Source organism: Mastomys coucha, unplaced genomic scaffold (assembly GCF_008632895.1).
Source record: "Mastomys coucha isolate ucsf_1 unplaced genomic scaffold, UCSF_Mcou_1 pScaffold22, whole genome shotgun sequence".
Taxonomy (NCBI): Eukaryota; Metazoa; Chordata; class Mammalia; order Rodentia; family Muridae; genus Mastomys; species Mastomys coucha.
In genome coordinates this window covers 223,608,395-223,624,560 of record NW_022196905.1, presented here as the reverse complement: position 1 = coordinate 223,624,560, position 16,166 = coordinate 223,608,395, and the positions used below count along the sequence as shown (strand labels likewise).

Here is a 16,166-nt window from a genome sequence, read left to right as displayed (position 1 = left end):
TGGAAAGGGTAAACAAAACTGATAAAAAAACTTTACAAGACAAACTATGAAAAAATTAATAGAAATGAAAATGAAGACATAACACCAGAAATACAAAGAATCATATGAAATTAGTGCTAATGACTATTATTGGCAAACCAATTATCTAGGGAAAATGGAGAAATCCTTCTACATGTACAACATACAAAGTAAGAAAGCAGCAAAAAGTAGAAAATCTGAACAGCCTAGTAATGATTGAGAAGGACTGGTCCATAGTAGCATTTCTTCACAGAAAGGCAGAAGACATTGTTGGTTAATGAAGATGAATTTTACAAATATTTCAGAAAAAGAAAAAAATACCAATATTTTTCATGCTTTAATAAACATTGAAGATGGGGGACTATTTAAAACTCATCACATGAGAGTAGGATAGCCTTTTTAGAAGACCCAGGAAAGGACACAGAAAACTAAAGGTCAATGTACTTAATTAAATAGAAACTAAAGTCTTTCACAAAACATAAGCAAATAAAATCTAAATGTGTAGAAAAAGATTGTAATCATGATTAAATGAGATTTCCTAAGAGAGGCAAGCTGGTTCAGTATAACAATCAATATACACAATACATCACATAATCAGGATAAAGGACAAATATTGTATAATGTGTGTAGGTTGACAGTGAGCATATAATAGGTATCAATCTCTTATTAGTAAAAGATGCTGGGGATTACGAGGAACATGGCATTTCTAACACAATCTTGTCAGAATGTGAATTAATACACACATTACATAGAAGACCACGAATACGATACAATCCCCATCTAAATTCCAACATAATTCTTCATAGAATAAAAAAATCTTAAATTTTATATGCAAACACATTAGAAACAGGACAGCCAAAATAATTCTGAACATTAAGACTATATTGTATGATCCATACATTGATCCACTGGTCAATGGAATAGAATTGAGGACCACATATAAGTCCACATTCCTACAGCCATCTGATTTTTGACAGAGGCCAACAGTACACATTGGAAAAAAGAGCATCTTCAACAAAATTGCTGAACAACCCGATAGTTCATGCTGAAGAATGAAACTAGACTATACCTCTCACTCCACACGAAACTCAACTCAAGATGGATCAAGAACCTCAATTAAGACATGATACCCTGGATTTGGGAGGAAAATGTATAGGGTATGCTTGAAAGCTTGAAATCACAAGAAAGGATTCTCTTTCTTCTTTTTAAATGTGTACAAACATTTTGCTTCCATGTATGTGTGTGTATGCCTGGGGCCTGTGGATGTCAGAAGACACTTCAGATTTCCTGGAACTGGATAGAGTTATGAATGGTTGCAAATCACCATAGAGGTACTGGGAATCAAACACAGGTCTGCAAGAGCAACAAGTGCTCTTAACCACTAAGTCGTCTCTCTAGCCCTGGGAAGGGAGTTTCTGAACGAGAACAGTTTAACTCAGGTATTAAGGCCAAAAGTGTTTTCTAGAAACTATTGTCCAAAAGTTGCACATAAGAGCTCACAGCAACTGTGACAGAATGTGCAAGACTCTCACAAGCTTAGGCCAAACAGAACCCCAGCACTGAGAGAGGAGTTGAGAATGAAGTCGCACCCCTAGCTGAGAAGCAATTGGCATTTGATAGTTTCTGGAAGAAGAAATAGTTTCCTTGTAAGAGTGTAATCTTTCATAAGTGGGCCACAACCAAGAGTATTTCAACCGCACAAATTGTACTCAGTGGAGTTGTTCTGTTCTGTTTTGTTTTGCTTTAAGAATAAGAAGTCAGGTGTGTAGATAAGAGAGAGAAAATATCCAGAGGCATTTGGAGGAGTCTGGAGCAAGAGAAAGGAGTAGAGTGAACGAACAGTGGCCGGCAAACTGGATGTGGCCAAGACTATCTGTGAGAGAGGAAGAAAAAGCAAGGGAGGAGAGTAGAGAGAGCATCCTGAGGATATCAGTGCAGAGAATAGTGAGGCTAGTTGGGTTTTAAGAAGGAGTAGCTGCAGGGAGGGAGGGCCAGGAGACTGGTGTGGAGGCTTTGAAATGTACAAGCACTTGTGAGGAGGAATGATAGACTATCGTGGACTTGATATGTTGATAAGCACTACAGGAATAAATGTTAATCTGGAAAGCCATATGCCCCTTTTGCCAGAAGGGAGGGATATGACTCCTTTGGTTTCAAAGTTCCTGAAGAATGTGGGATTTTATCTAACCACCAGAAGTCCTCCTGTAGTCCAGGTCGAGCTCATTTCTGGGCATTTGGACTGCCTTTCATGATTGGGGTGGTGGTTAGAGTTTCCTTTAGACCTGACATTAGGCTTGGAGGGAGTTGCCTTTACATATGAGCCATCTCACAGGCCCAGTAGCCTCCCTCCTGCTAAGAAGAATCCATGGGGGGTTTTCAATCTTGCCACCACACTGCAGCAGCTAGGGCCATCTGCTTGACCAGTAAGGAGAGGGTGCAGTTTGAGAGAAATTCTTGAAGCTGATGCCTGTTATTGAAATATCCTTATCTATTTAAGAGACAACCCTCAGAGGACAAGTACAGCACTTAGGACTTCAGAAGACTGGATGAAGAGGTGTCCTCTCCCTCAGAAAAATCACCTGCCACAAAAAGAAGCCCGCATTTAAAAGAGTATAATTAAAAACTAATATAGTGACACGAGGAGACAATCATGGTGGAGATAAGGACGTCTTTGAAAACCTCCATCTGAGGTTTCTTTTATCATCCTCTAGCCACAGTGTCACCAGGGTCCAAGTGCAGGGCTATCTGTGGTACAGTCAGAGATCTACGCTGTGTTTCTGCTTGGATGGAAAGGGATCCTAGAACTTGAAACCCCAAATCATACAGCTCCGATGGCAGAAGGTAATCCAGCGGAAGGGCAACATGAGACACAGGAGCTTAGAAACTTTACAGCTCTGAGGTGGGACAGTGTCCCAAGAGAAGGGCTTCCTGAGACACAAGAGCTCAGGAAGAAGATAGCTCTGAGAGGAAGCCTTCTCAGGAGAGGCGTTGCAGCTCCCAGGCGAGGGTATCCTCTACCGAGCTGAGCTAAGCAGCTCCTTGCCTAAGCCCTTCTTGGCTTCTTCTCTTCATTGTTTCTTTTCTTCCTGGCTTCTTCAGACAAAAAAGTCACACCAGGCAGAAAATCTCATGAGAGGGATTTATTGGAGGGTCCTGGGTGTGGAAGGACAAATCCAGGGATAGCTGCCCTTGGCTCCTGAGGGGGGACAGCAGGAAATTGGACAAAAAGGAAGGGTTTATTTAGGACTTCTGGGGGGGGGGGGGGCAGGGATTCTCAGGGCAGAGATTTCCAGAGTGACGATTGGTGAAATTCCTGCTCAGAGATTGGTGGGGTTTGTGGGAAGTTCAGGGATTGGTGGCTTTTTTTTTTTCACTTCCTTTTCCCTGCTTCTGGCCCATGGGTTGGATGGGAAGTCCTTCCTGGCTGCAGCCAGCTTTTGCTGAGGCGCCATCTCTGTGGGACTGCTTGGTATGCAGGAAGGGAGGGAGGCTGGAGAGGAAGTGCTGCCACTGTAGACAGCCCTGTGAACAGATCCTGCAGTGGTATGTCACCAAAGCTGTAGGAGAGGTGGGAAAGGTGTCTGCCTTCTTACACAGCACCAGCGGGACCGTTCCTGCTGAGGCAAAAAAAAAAAAAAAAAAAGATTCGCCACCATGGACAGCTCCTGAGAGGGTTGCAGGCTGAGATGTCATGGTGTGGCCATTTTGACATGAGCAGCCTTTTATTTATTTATTATTTAATTATTTTTGACAGCTCCTGAAGAGGCATCTCACTGAGGCCTTAGGCTGAAGCTAAAGCAGGGGCTAGCTGCCACTTTCATGGATTTTGCATCGGGCTGCTTAAGGACTACCTATACTTTCCTGAGTGGATTTATACAAGAAACACGTCCTCCGTGGGACAACTGCGGTCCATGCCATGGATAAGCGACACTCAAGAGAGTGTCGTGCACTCTGCTGTAATGCGCCCGCGGTTCTCAGTTCTGGAACTCTGAAGTCTGTAGCTATGACATCACAGGAGGCCTTTGCTGCCAACTTCCATGGAGACGCCGGATAACAGAAGAAAGGTTCCTTTGCGGGGCAGTGTTCACTGTCCTTTCCATTTCAGCTGACTAGGAGTTCAGCAAGACACTGTGCTTCACCAGCAAGGTATGGCTACAACCTCTCTACCGCACCCCACCCGCACCAGCGCCCGCACTGATATGAGCTGGCTGCTCCCGTGGCCGGGAAGCTCCGGAGTGCAAAAACTCAGACGTAGTTCACGTAGGTGGTGGCAGAGCTGGTGACTAGATCCCAAAACATTTAAACACTGCAAAACGTGAAGAGCCAGTACCCCGAGTGCACATTGTTGATCCTTGCCCAAAGCCCTGATCTCTTGGAATAGGGAGGACACTTATGAGTCTTCTGGCCTTGCCTAACCTGCTCTCCAGCAGCTGATCTCCTTCCCCTCTTCCTCACTTCTCTCCCTTAACTGTCAATCCTCTGTCCTGGGACCTGGACTCTCTTTTTCTGGGTCCCATCCTGCCTTCCTCCTTGTTCTAGAGCAAGCTTTCCTGTATACACACCCCTCTCAGTAGGCGTCTTCTGCTAGAGAGTGGGTTTGGTAAGTGTTGTCAAGTTAAATCTAGGCCCCAACAAATAACCTAGAAGCCATTTTCAAAGTGTGAGAATTGGCCCTAAGTGGATCCAGGGGACACCTGCATCTCATGCCTTTCCCACGGGGAAATTTCACTCAGGGAGTGTCAATTTGTCATTGTCTTAGTTACTTCTCTGTTGCTATAAAAAGACACCATGACCAAGACAACTTATGAAAGGATATATTTAATTGGAGGATTGCTTACGTTTTCAGAGGGTTAGTTAGAATCCATCATCATCAAGCTGGGGAGCATAGCAGCAGGCAGGCAGGCAGGCAGGCAGGCAGGCATGGTGCTGGAGCAATCGCTGAGATCTCACATCTGATCCACAAGTTCGACCATAAGAAAGTTAACTAGAAATGGAAGGGGCTTTTTTGAAACCTCAAAATCCATCCCCAGCAACATAGCAACACATCTCCTCCAACAAGGCCACACCTGCTAATCCTTCCAAATCAGCTCCACCAACCAGGAGCAAACAGTCAAGCATTTGAGCTTCTGGAGGCCATTCTCATTCAAACCACCACAGGCATCCTTTGATCACCTTTGACTTTCATACAGCACAGAAATTCTAGACCTGTTTACCCAGTACTTATGGTCATGAACTCGTGGAAGACGGATAATATACTGGAATCTTTTCAAAAATATTTGGAGTAGGTAAGTCTACGTTTTTGTGAAATCTTTATAGCATTCATACTCCATTCTTTAGGCAGAAATTGGTGGAAGGGGAGAGAGGGAGGAAAGAAAGAAAAGGAGGGAGATGAGAAGGAGGGAGGGAGAAGAGGAGAGAGGAAGAGGAGGATAGAGAAAGGAAAGGAGGGAAGAGAGGAAGGAAGGGAAGGAGGGAGAGAGGAAGAGAGAGATCCAATAACTGGATTGTATCATAGGCATCATTGCTATGTCATATTAACTATTCAGTTTATGGGATGTAACCTTTAAAATGAATTTAAATTATCTTTAATAAGAGGCATTACTGGATGAAGAATGCTTAGATATCCGCTTTGGGTTCCCTTGTGGCCTTGTATGCCTGCTCCTCTCCCCTATTTTTGTCACTGAAATTGGAGTGTTCATTCACAGGTATGGTTATTACTGATGGTGTTGGTGGGAAGCATTTAAAATCAAGACAGAAATTCATGGTCTTATTCCCTTTTTTTCTCACATTTATCACTATGTGTCTCCTCTGATCTTTTACTTTGAACACACATCAAGATACACTGCACTTTGGTCAATATAAGGAGAGCTTGCATTCTCCCTCCCTGGTCAGATGTGACATCTGCTTCCCATTCCGGGGCAACGACTGAACTTACATAAACATACCACTTATGAAATTTAGTCACAGCACAACTGACTTTTGTTGTTTGTTAATGTAGATTAATTTTCTTTCATCTGAGTATCTGTACATACACTAATAATTCTCAAAGTACCCATACATTATGCTTTTGGGTATTTTTACATTTTTTTATATTATAATCACACTTACTTTTTCATCCCCACCCTTTTTTTCCTCTTAGCACTACTTTCATTGTGTCCCATAAGTTTGGGTATGTTGTGCACTCATTTTTGTTGAATTCTAGAGAGTCTTTAATCTCTTCTATCTTGACCCAGCAGTCATTCAGTACAGAGTCGTTCAGTTTCTATGAGTTTGTAGGTTTTCTGTTGTTATTGATATCCAACATTAATCCATTGTGTTCTTATAGGCTACAGAGGGCTATTTCAATTTTCTTGTACCTATTGAGACTTGCTTTGTGAACAAGTATGTTTCAATTTTGGAGAAGTTCCCTGAGGTGTTGAGAAGAAGGTATATTCTTCTATGTTTGAGTGAAATGTTCTGTAGATATCCTTTAGGTTTATATCATTTGGTTTATTTTATTTTAAAAAGTTCTTGCCTAACCCAACATCTCGAAGAGAAGTTTTAGTAAACATGTAGCACAAATGGGCTAGGGTTGAAACATATGTTACTATAGCTAAATTACTTGCTATAATTTTTTTTTAGGTATATGAAGTGTTTATTTCGAAGTTTGTAACTTTCATAGGACCCTTAAAATTACGATTTTCTTTTTTTATAACACAATACTTTCTTTTTAAAAAAACTTTTATTGCATTATGATGAGAAAAGATACATGATTTCAATTTATCTGAATTTGTTAACATTTAAAAACATATTTTAAGTAAATAGAATTAAATCACATTCTTGTTTCCCTTTTGTACCCCCATTCCTCCCAGAGACCCCCCCTTCAATACCTACAATATCTTTTTTGTCATATTCCTTAAAATTTATAAAATATTATAACAATAAAAATAAACATTAAAAAAGTTGTTTGATATAAAACAACAATCATAAAATTATGATTTTCAAATACAAAATGGTGGTACTTTGCCTAAATCTTTGCTTTATTCAATACATTTACAGATTACTCGTTAACATATATACTTGGGTGTCGACTGATGTTTAATGTAGCTTTCCTAGGAGTTTATGCCATGTGTGACTTTACCTATTTAGAAAGCTTTCCACCATCTGATGTGTTCAGGTATCTATCTCAGGTATATATGTTCACTGTTTTTGATTTATAATAGAAAGGTTTCAATATTTCTTTATATCATTTGTACACTCTGGTGTCAAGTGAGTACTAACTGGTTATTCTAAATTTTCATATATTCCTTACATTCTTGAGCTTTCTCATATATGAACTCTGTATGATGAGTGATATATGATAAGCTTTCTCATATGTGAACTCTGTATGATGAGTGATGTATGACATAATAAAACAATTTTGCATTCTTATATTTTTAAGGCTTATTACCTGCATGAAATTTTTTAAAAGATTTATTTATTATAAGTAAATACACTGTAGCTATATTCAGACATGCCAGAAGAGGGCATTTGATCTCATTACAGATGGTTGTGAGCCACTGTGTGGTTGCTGAGATTTGAACTCAGGACCTCCAGAAGAGCAGTAGGTACTCTTAACAGCTGAGCCATCTCTCCTGCTCTCACTCCAGCTCTGTTCACTGTAGCTATCCTTAGACACCCCAGAAGAAGGCATCAGATCCCATTACAGATGGTTATGAGACACCATGTGGTTGCCGGGATTTGAACTCAGGACTTTTGGAAGAGCAGTCAGTGGTCTTAACTACTGAGCCATCTCTCCAGCCTCCTGCATGAAATTTTTGTTTTGCATTCTATGCATTCAGATGGCTTCTCACCTGTATATGTTCTCTGTGACTTGCATAAACTATACTGAATTCTTTGCAGTCATATTATCTCTCACTTCTGTGATTTAGTTCCCTGATGTTGATAACATTTGGTTTTTAGTAGAAAGCTATCCCACATTCTTTACATTCATAGAGCTTCTCATCTGTATAAATTTTCCTATTACAATGAGTTGTGACTTTGTAAATACTTTTCCCCACATTCTTCACATTATTAGGGTTTCTCACTTATAAGTTCTTTGATATTGAGTGAGTTGTTTCCTGCAGTACAAATGTTTCCTACATCTGTACATTCATAGAGCTCCTCATCTGCATGACTTCTTTGATGTAGAGCAAGTCTGGACTAGTAATAGAAAGCTTGCCCACTTCTTTTTTTTTTTTTTTTTTTTTTTTTTTTTTTTTTTTTTTTTTTCATTCTAAGAGTTTCCCTCCTAAGCTGGGCAGTGGTGGCGCACATCTTTAATCCCAGCATTTGGGAGGCAGAGGCAGGCAGATTTCTGAGTTTGGGGCCAGCCTGGTCTACAGGAGTGAGTTCCAGGACAGCCAGGGCTACACAGAGAAACCCTGTCTTGAAAAAACAAACAAACAAAACAAAACAAAACAAAATAGAAGAAGAAAAGAAAAAGTTTCCAACCTGTATGAATTCTCTGATGTTGCATGAAGTGTGTCTTGTAATAGAAAGCTTTCCACATTCTTTACATTCAAAAACTTTCTCACTTTTCTGGGTTCTTTAATGGTAAACAAGGATAACTGGGTAGAACGTTTTCCCACATTCTCACCATTCTTACCATTCACACACTTTCTCATTTGCACACGTTCTCTGATGTTGAGTGAGGTGTGGTTCACTCAAGGAGGCTTTCTCACATTCTGGATATTCATTCACATGGCTTCTAACATAGATGAGTGCTCTTGATATAGAGTGAGATTTCTCCTATTGATGTTGGTGTATCAAATGTTGGAATAGTTTAGAATTTTTATCCTTTTTTAAGTTTTAATTTGTTATTTTATTTTTATAATTTTTATTTTTATTTCATGTGAATTTGTGTTTGCCTGCATGTATGTCTGTGTCAAGGTATCAGATCTTCTAGATCTAGAGTTATGGGCAGTTGTATGCTGCCATGTGGTACTGGGAATTGAACATGAGTCCTCTGGAAGAATGCCAGTGCTCTTAACCACTGAGCCATCTCTCCAGCCCCTTTTTAGGTCCTATTTATGCAGCCATGTTACTGAGATTTCTTGGTAGTAGCTGCCCTGTCAAAGCTTGAAGACTTTCTGATTCTGTCTCTTACAAGCTTTCCACTACCTCTTCTTTGGTGTTCCCTGAGTGGGGACAGGAATTGTGTTATAGATATATCAGTTGTACCTGCATACCTCACCCATGACCAGTTCTCTAAATTTTGAAATGCCATCCATGCCCAGATTGCAAGCAGATATGGGGGCACATTAATCAGCATTGGAGTGATATAAGGACAATTGTTACACACTGCACAATAGCATTATGCCAATATCTCCCCATTTTAGTCCAAAAGGGGCTCTTCCTCTCATAATAATAAGCTCTATATAATAATAACCATTATGAAAACTATAAAATAAGACTTTCATTATAATGTCCAGTCCATATGCATTTGGCATCTTTGGATAAAGTACACTACTGTCTATCCTATCTTGGTGAGTTTAGAGTTTTGTACCTAAATCTCTTCCATAACCTGTATTACTAACCTAAAACATTTTCTTAAATTTAAAAATATTTTCTTACATCTAAACAACTTAAACTTATACATGAGACTATAACTATCTACTCTTCAACCAAATCAGAGACTTAAGAAGGAATATTACCTGGGTATATAAGAAGTCAGGCAAACAGCTTTTAAAACTATAGAAATGACAGAGAAACCTGGCTGTCTGGACAGTCCCCAAAATATTCTCTGTGTCATAGGAGCATCATCTTCAGCCTTCTGGCCCAGATATCTCACACACTTTTTGTCTAAAGAAGGAATTATGAACTACTTGTCTATCTTGTCCCTGTAAAACTCAGCAGCTGACTTCCCTGTGTTTTTTTGTCCATTTTGGACAGTATTTTATCTGCAGTTGAGGCAACACCAGTGGCTAGCTGGCCACATATGACGAAAACTCCATATGGAGGTTCTTCGATGTTCATCTTTGAAGTAGAATGTGGGTGCTGCCAAGAGCAGACCAGTTTCATGGTCAAGCAAAAAGGCTTACTAAAACATCATAAAATTCCATATTCTGTAGATCTCTACGGTTTTTGAAGACAATCTATTTATTTATTATATCTTAATTAGTAGAATGTTTTTTATTAGCTATTTACTATCTGTTCAACCTAGGAATCATATTTCTGTAGCAAACTAGACTAGTATCTAACATGACCATAACCTTGATTAACTATTAACTTGCATTTCTTAACTGCCCTAAACAGTTTGTAATAGCAACTTTTAAAGAACTAGATCTTAACATTGTATTTTTAAGAATTATTTTGGTACAATACCTTAAAAGGAGTTGATACATAGTATAGTGCAACCAAATATTGCAAAAAATTTTGTAGCAATATACAAAAAAAAAAGTCTATACCAGTGTAAGATTTGGGGCTAATAGCAGTTCTATAATTCAATAATCTACGCTTTATTCCCATTATCCCTTTATTCCTATCTTTGCATTTTTCTTTTCACCCTTTCTCCCCTTCCCCCCCCAAAACTAGATAAGAGAGAATGAAGGGCAGAGGAAAGAAAAAGAAAGAGGAAAATAAATCCCTGAATATATTCTCCTGTTTTGTTTCTTCCATGTTCAAGATCATTAACAACTAGTAACCAACCCCCCTAAACAGCGACATGTATCCAATACTGATTGAACGACCAAAAATCATCTGCCTCACCTCTGGGGAATAGGAATGTTGTTCTCTTAAAATTGCTTCCTATTGTCTTGGGAGCATCATTTTTCTTTTGGGGGCCCCTAAAAATTAGGATTTTGGTCGGTCTTAAGAAAGCTAACTGTAGCATTTGCTGCCCAGTCTCTGCATGCTGAGAAAGTTCGGGGCTTAACTGAAGTCCTGACTGTGATAATCTAGGATGCTAGATCATCGGGGATCAACAGCTTTCTTTGAAGCTGACCTGGAAGGAGATTTCGATGAAGCCTCTATTAAGGCAGTCTGAGGTGGGATCAGGCAGGATGATGGAATAAGCATGCTTCAGCATCACAGCACCCTCCAGGTGAATCTCGTCGGGTTGTTTTTCTGGTTGTTTTTCTCTGTGAACATATAAACTTTCAAAGGTATTGTGTGTTTCTACATTAACATAAGTATGTAAATGTATGATTTGTGTAGTGTGCACAAATCAGTTAAAAGATGATTTTCTGGTCTTTATATAAGCAGATGAAAGGCATATTTCTATAAGTTAGTTTGGATTATATAACCAAACTATAATTTAATTTCTATCTATGCCAATTAAAAGGATGGCATGGTAAGTCGTGAGTATAATGTAGGCAATGGTTTATTGCCCATGATTAACTGAGGTTCTGGCTGAAGACATTTTCATGTCTCAGCCAGTCTCAGAGCTGTTCCCATGTGGAGGGATCAGCAAGCCATTTTAACTGTCCTGCTGGTCTTCAAGATTTATCTTTTGTCTACAGTCTGGATTCTCAGGTCTTCCCTATCAAATCTGATAGTTTTTAAATTTTTTTCAAGAATCCACATTTTTCTTTTCCTGTTGAGATTAGTATATTCTCTTCCCCATCACAACATATTTCTTGCCTTCCATTTTGAGGTTAGGACATCATTAATATAAACAGGATGATTTAGTTCAACAAGTCTTTTTTCCATAATCCAATATATTTTAGCAGTTTTGTTATCTGTTTCATTGACATTTTAAAATTTAAAGTCAATAAGACATTATTTAATTTATCTTTGGGAGATTCCATATTGTCCTTCTGTTCTATGAACATTTTCTTTAAAGTGATCTAAAGTTAGATCACTTCATATTGCTTGACCTGTAGGATTGCAAGCTATATTTGTAACAGGTTTTATGCTGTAATGTCTAAAAACCAAAATTGTTCTATTCTATTAGATATATATGCCTGAGCATCATTAGTTGCAATCTGTAAAAGCATCGCTAAGAAAACCATAACCTTTAATAAATGTGCAGCCTCAGAATCATATTTTTCAGAAAGCAAGGCATATTTAAATTCTGAATATGTATCAATAGTATGGTATGTCAACACATGTACATATCTTAATTCTCCAAACTGTATAAAATAAAATGTATAATCCATTGTGTGACATTATTCTAAAGTACCATCAAACATAATTTGTATTATTGATTCAATATATATCTCTATGGATTGCCATTCTAATTCCTCAAACTTTTGTGATTTTTGTTTCATTTTGTTTTTTGTTTTTTGAGACAGGGTTTCTCTGTGTAGCCCTGGCTGTTCTGGAACTCACTCTGTAGACCAATTGTGAGCCACCATGTGGTTTCTGGGAATTGAACTCAGGACCTCTGGAAGAACAGTCGGTTCTCTTAACCATTGAGCCATCTCTCCAGCCCCAATTTTTAAAAAAAAAAAAAAAAAATCGGGAACTTCGGGAACTACCTTATATTGTTACTGTGGTTTCTTGGCTGGATTCCTTTGAAGGGGAACCAAATACCCACGGAAGGAGTTGCAGAGATTAACTATGGAGCAGGGACTGAAGAAAGGGCAAGCCAGCCTAAATATAGCTATCTCCTCAGAGGCTCTGACAGTACCTGACTAACACAGATGTAGAGGCTCACAGCCATCCATCGAACTGAGTACATGGTCCTCAGTGAAGGAGTTAGAGAAAGAACCAATGGAGCTGAGAGGTTTGCAGCCCCTTAGGACAAACAACAACATGAACTAACTAGTACCCTCAGAGCTCCCAGGGTCTCAACCACCAACCAAAGACTGCACATGGAGGGGTCTGATTGTTCAAGCAGCATGTGTATAGTAGAGGATTGCAAAGTCGATCATCAATAGGAGGAGAGGACCTCGGCCCTGTGAAGGTTCTGTGCCCCAGTGTAGGGGAATGCCAGGGCCAGAAAGTGGGAGAGGGTGGGGTGGCAGGCATGGGGAAGTGGGAGGCAACAGGGATTTGTTTTTGTTGTTTTTGTTTGTTTCTTTCTTCTTTGGAGGGGAAACTGGGAATGGAGAAATTTACATGTAAATAAAGAAAATATCTAAAAGAAAAAAAAAGGACCTTATTTTATTAAAGGTTATGGTTTTCTTAGCGATGCTTTTACAGATTGCAGCTAATGGTGCTCAGGCATATATATCCAATAGAAAATAGAACATTTTTTTAGGCATTACAGCATAAAACCTGTTACAAATATAGCTTGCAATCCTACAAGTCAAGCAATATGAAGTGATCTAACAGTATCCCCTCATGCAAGTCCTTCCCCTATCCCACCTTCCCCTTCTCCCCCTCTGGGTGTCAAACCACACACACACACACACACACACACCAACTACCTGTGGAACTAGGAGGCATTCTCTCCCACTAAGGCCAAACAAGGCTGTCCCTTTTTGGAGTATGGGATCCACAGATAGGCAGGCAGTAGGCTCAAGGACAGCCTCTGCTCCAGTTGTTTGAAGGACCCACATGACGACCGAGCTGTTCATATGCTATATATGTGCAGGGGGTCTAGGTCCTGCCCAGGCTCATGCTTTGGATGGTGATTCAGTCTCTGGGAGCCCCTAAGTGTCTAGGTTAGTTGACTCTGTTGGTCTTCCTGTGACATTCCTGTCCTCTTCTGGTCCCTTGATCTTTCCCCAACTCTTCCATAAGACTTCCGAGCTCCATCTAAAATATGGGTCTCTGCATCTCTTTCCATTGGCTGCTAGGTAGAGCCTCTCAAAAGACAGTTATGCTAGGTTCTTGTCTGCAAGCATAACAGGAGTATCATTAATAGTGTGAGGGATTAGTTCTTGCCCATGGGATGGGTTCAAATTTGGGACAGTCACTGGTTGGCCATTCCCTCTGTCTCTGCTTTATCTTTCTCCCTGCTACCAAAAATACCCGATCTTGTCTAAGTAACCAATTTTTATGGCTTTTTTTTTCTTAAAGGAACAGAACTAAGAAACTGCTCTATATCCAGGGAGTTACTCTTTCTTTTTTCACCTGGAACTTTCCTAAGCTTGGAATCTACGCCTGATGGCGGATGCAAAATGTTAGTGAAACTTTAAATGTGATGATTTTCTCTTTATCTGGGCTAGCTCACAAATAAATGAAACTATAAGGTTTATTTAATCAAGCTTTATGTCACAATAGCTGAGCAGTATTAATCTATTTTGATCTTCTAAACTAATTTGGCTACCTCCCAACCTAAATCCCCAAGATAGTTGCATTTTAGTATTGATCTGGCTCTCTCTGCTCCAGGCATGTTCCCATGGTGTCTCCTCTACACTCTCATTATGGCGAATACCCCCACCCTCCCTCCTTCCCTCCATCTATCCATCCATCTATCCCTCCCTCCATTCCCTGGCTGGGATCCTATGCTCAGCCATTGGCTCAGCACCTTTTATTGACAAATCAGAGAATAAATAGGAAGTCATGTTTACACAACATTGAGGCAAGAAATACTTAGAATAAGCATTACAATGTCATGTCTGGATTGCAAACAAATATGAGGCAGAGAAATTAGCATTTGAATAATACAAGAATAATCTTTACACAGTACACAACAACATTATGCCTACTTCTGTCTGCCAGTGAAAATAGTATGATGAAATCACTAGTGGTTTGGTGATAATCTCTGTCTTTAATTCCAGTAGTAAAAAATTTTATGAAATTGTGTATGTCTGGCGGTTTGAATAAGCTTGACCCAGGGAATGGAGATATTAGGAAGTGTGTCCTTGTTGGAGTAGGTGTGGCCTTATTGGAGGAATTGTGTCATAATGAGTGTGGGCTTTAAGGTCCTCATCCTTGCTGCCTGGAAGCAAGTCTTCTTCTAAGAGCCTTGAAATGAAGTAGAACTCTCAGATCCTCCTGCCTGAATGCAGCCATGCTTACACCTTGATGATAATGGACTGAACCTCTGAACCTGTAAGCCAGCCCCAATTAAATGCTGTCCTTATAAGAGTTGCCTTAGTCATGATATCTGATCACAGCAGTAAAACCCTAAAGACAGTGTGGTAAGTCCAAAGTGGACCCTCTCCAAACCCCCCAAATGATGACAATGTCATCATTTACAGTCTGTGCTCAGTTCAGCCTGGACTTCTACTGGTAAATAGAAGGATTACTACTTAAAATTAGCATTGTCAGAAACTTTGTAAAGTAGGTTTCTGTTCTTGTCCACCACATAGAAGCCTTGTTGTAGGCCATGCAAGAGGAAGAGCAAAACAGTTTTAGAACTCACGGAATGTGGCCCACTGGTTAGCACAACCATGATGGGTTTGCCTTGGTATGGGGAGCACATTTGGAGTTAACTTTGGCTGACTTCTTGCTTGTGATTAATCATGAATGTGTCTGCCAACGTCTGTTTTTGGTTTTAGTTAAGACATGTGCTATATCCTGCCACGTTCCTCCACTTAAGAATATGCCCTTGACAGACTGTCTGATCCTGAACATAGATACTGTGCACCATAAACTTGCCATGTAAGTATTTGTGGTCATTGTTTAACTTCCTGGTCATGCTTTTGACCTTTTTGTTGCATTTAGAAGACACTGAGAAAATGCATTCGCTGCTGGCATGGTATTGACCTGCAAACCTCCCATATTTGTTTCTTACATCTTCTTTCTGCCTTTCTTGTAATTATCCTCACTCCCCCTGTTGTGGTATTTGTGACTGGCTGGCTCAGGCAAGTGGATCCCAGTGTGAAAGCTCAATTATGGGGCATGCAGTGAAGGATACCACTGGAAGTGGAGCTCTTGGGAAAAGTGAAAATGTTGGCAGCAGTGAAAAATTTTCAGGAGTAAAAGGCATAGGAAAACATAGATAAAGGAGCTCAGAAAAAGTAATGGGCTTGAAGAATATAAGGGAGCTTGGGGAAAAGCAAAAGATATAGAAAAAAAGAAAAAATAGAGAAGAAATAAGAAAGTAGGACAGGAAAAAATTAGTTGCTTTTTGTACACATGCTCAGAGATGTGCTTAGAATAGAGAGAGCTAAGATAAGCCAGCAGCAGTTGTCTAAGTTTTAGATTTTGTGGAGGAAGTGTGTCTTGGGTTCCCTGAAGAAGGGACCACAAATTTAGAAACATGGATAAAGGTAGAACAAAGGCAGCCATCAGGTGAGCCAAGATGGGTGCATACAAATACATCCAGGAGCTATGGAGGAAGAAGCAGT

General features: G+C 39.9%; 1 long non-coding RNA gene across 2 annotated transcripts in view; it reads left to right on the top strand.

Annotated features, from left to right (window-relative positions):
- The first annotated feature begins 4,063 nt into the window (after window positions 1–4,063).
- Window positions 4,064–16,166, top strand: part of LOC116069759 — a 44,673-nt gene continuing 32,570 nt past the window's right edge. Inside the window, exons 1-2 of one of the 2 annotated variants that reach the window (XR_004110126.1) lie at window positions 4,064–4,164; window positions 15,375–15,477. This is a non-coding gene — a long non-coding RNA (uncharacterized LOC116069759). Of the gene's footprint in view, window positions 4,165–5,207; window positions 5,304–15,374; window positions 15,478–16,166 lie in introns of both variants that reach the window. The other variant, XR_004110127.1, reaches the window with a different exon arrangement.